Here is a 3,175-nt window from a genome sequence, read left to right as displayed (position 1 = left end):
GTCAATTATCCACAAGAAGCTATTAGCCCATGAGAAACCTACTGGGTAAAGTAAAAGTGGAATTTTAGGGAGGGAGATCAGGCACTGCACAGATGAACAGTAACAATAGCATTAGTGGGAAATATACACAAGACAAGGGGATAAGAGCTAAAGTCTGAAGCTGAAAGACTGCCATCTTTCACATTCGGAGTTAAAAGGATTAAGAACAAAATGAAACCACCACCACCACCACCACAACAGTCTAATCATGCTAAAGAATCTTCTTAAGCCAGGGGGTAAGCAGAGTTACAGGATAAAATAAGTTCCTAATCCTTTTGGAGTAATTAAAATAAGTGTGGGGCCAGGTTGCCCTAAAAGGACCATGGCTGATTAAGAGGAGTAACTGTCAAAGATGTTTGCTTACTTTGCTTCAAATGCCTATTTGAGAAAAACTGAGAAATTTTGACTTATACCTGATGACATGTCATGAGTACTGAAGGAACCTGTGTAACTAGAATGGAGAAAAATCCAAGGAAAAACACATATATTTAAGAGTTAGATGAAAAATAGAGCCGGAAACCTGGCTAGAGACCCTATACTGTGTCTTTATAATAGGATCCTGTAATGAAATACGCAGCATCCACGGTCTTTCAAACAGCCAGGCATAAAGGTTTGGGGAAAGAGCCCTCTTCCATCTTCTTCCGTTCTACCTTTACCTTTTGCCTTGTATCATGCTATTAATATGGGCAGGCAAAATATATTGGAAACTGTAGATTTATAAAACATTCAACTTCTGATGTAGGGACTGATGCAAAATTAAAGGAATTATCAAACATCTATCTTAGTAAGCATCTCTCAAGCATAGCATCTGTACTGAGAATCATTTTTGCTGGATTCTTATAAGTCACTGAAGATAAAGCTGTTTATGAATGCCATCCTTGAAAATGCTGGGAAAGCTTAAGGAGTATCGGGAAAAAAAAATTCCTATCACACTTTTATGAAATGGATTGTTTTACTATATTCATCCCTTCAATAGTTTTTCTTACAAGTTCTTTTACCTTCCAACATGAGAGAAACAAACTATTTTTACTTTACTGTTTTATTTTAAAAAGTAAATTAGGTAAATCTAAGTTGAATAAGCAAAAATGAACAGAACTACAACTAAAACAGCAAAAAAGAAAGAAAAAGAGAATAGATAATAAAAGGTAGTAGATTATATCCTTGGTAAACAACTAAACTCCAGAACTAGAGAGAAGCTGACAAGGTGGAGGATGAGTACTCAAGCCAAGAATTTGATTTCACAGTAGTGTTTACTTACCTAATAACTATGGGAAATCAGGCAAAAAGAAATGATGCAATTTTCCAGCCATATGCAGTGGCTGGTCAGGCTTCCAGATCAAGGGTAGAACATCTGTAAGTTACTCCAAACCTGTTCTTTCTCTCCACTTACTCCCCTCCTGAGCTATGAATGCAATTACACCAGTTTCCACTGATCTCTAATTCTTAGGTCATGCTCTTTCTAATAAAATAGCCAAAGGAAGTGCAAAAAGGAAAGAATAGCTAATATGTTTTCAAACACCAGCTACTTTACAATGTGCATTTAGTTTTGTAGGTGAAAATCCTAACCATATTCTCACCATGCTTGCTATGTATCTAATGAAAATTTATGTACATTGTGTGCTAAATAAAATCTGGTGTACTATCTGGCACTTAATCAAAGTAACTAATGATAATTAAAATAGTAGATTTGCAATACAAGAATGACTATATGAAAGTAATGAAATACAAGCATTTTTAACAAACATGTCAGAATTTCATACTCAGATAAAAGATATCCTTTTTAAAGTAGTAACCTAGAGAAACTGTGTATTTCTAATAAAGTTGCTGCCACATATTAAAACATTTGGCAACATCCCCTTTAACGCCAACTTACAGATCATGTACGAAGATTATCATTGCTTTATCTTAATAGCTAGTTTTCTTATTTTTTGACAGATTTGATTCTTACTTCCATTTAGTTTTAATGCAAAAATCAGTTTATAAATACAACAATTATTAAATGAATTAACACTATTTCTAAGACATTACAGTAAATGATTTTCAAATATCACAAAATGTTAGGTATGATCTGGTTTTAATAACATTTTTAAATGATGAAGCTTCATATAAGAAATCTGGAGGCTCAGTTTCTTTTGGAAACTAAAGTATTTATCAACACTGTGTAAATAGTTCCTCATAATAACTATTAGTGGGAGCTGAACAAAGGCTGACCCCTTTAGAAGAGGAAATATATTTTCTCTTTAGTCTCTGTTTACATAATATACAGAAATATACTGACATTAGGGGGACTTGCTCACTGTGGTACTCCAGTCAGCCTACAGGAGAAACTAACTTGGCATTCTATACTCCAAGTTACCTCATTGCTAGGGGATTACCTGTCCTTGCCTTGCTGAACTCTAGAGAGGCTTCAGGGTTTATTTTGGCCAATAAAATGTAGATGGAAATGAAATATACCACTTTAGGGCAGACACTTATGAACCAGCATGCACATCTGGACATTTAGCTACAAGACAATATGCCAGGCTGAGGTTTCTTCATCAGCTCGGCCCTGGAGAAAACACTATGAAGAACAGAATCACAGTCCATAGCAAACGGGCAGTGTGAAGGAGAGATAAATCTCTGCTGTCACTCACTGTGATCTGGGGACCATCTGTTACTCCATATCAACTAGCCTGTCCTGACACACACATTTAAATTACCTTCACGACCCCTCTAGGCAAAGGAGTCCATGACCCATACTTTTCCTGTAAGTTCTCCTCTAATTTTTAGAATGTGAAAAACTGAAGTTCAGTAGGGTTAATTACATGTTCAGAAGATAACGAGGTCAGTCTCTGTATCTAGGTCTGACTCCAAAGTCTACGAAAGTACTTTAATTCCTTCCTCTTCTACGTCATAACGTGATGGGAACATTTTCACTGGTACTTCTCTCACAATACTGTAAACAAATTAAATGGCTTTGAAATTCACTGGTTTCTGAAATACCTAATCAATGTGGTATCATACTTTAACAAGGAAGTTGTTAAAATACAATAACTTTTTGACAGATTTTTAAAGAAATCATATAAAATACATATGCTAATATGTAACTATAGCTTACGGTTTACTGTATAAACACACTTTGTTTATACCACATTCA

Source organism: Muntiacus reevesi, chromosome 1, assembly GCF_963930625.1.
Source record: "Muntiacus reevesi chromosome 1, mMunRee1.1, whole genome shotgun sequence".
Taxonomy (NCBI): Eukaryota; Metazoa; Chordata; class Mammalia; order Artiodactyla; family Cervidae; genus Muntiacus; species Muntiacus reevesi.
Note: the sequence above shows the minus strand (reverse complement) of the source record.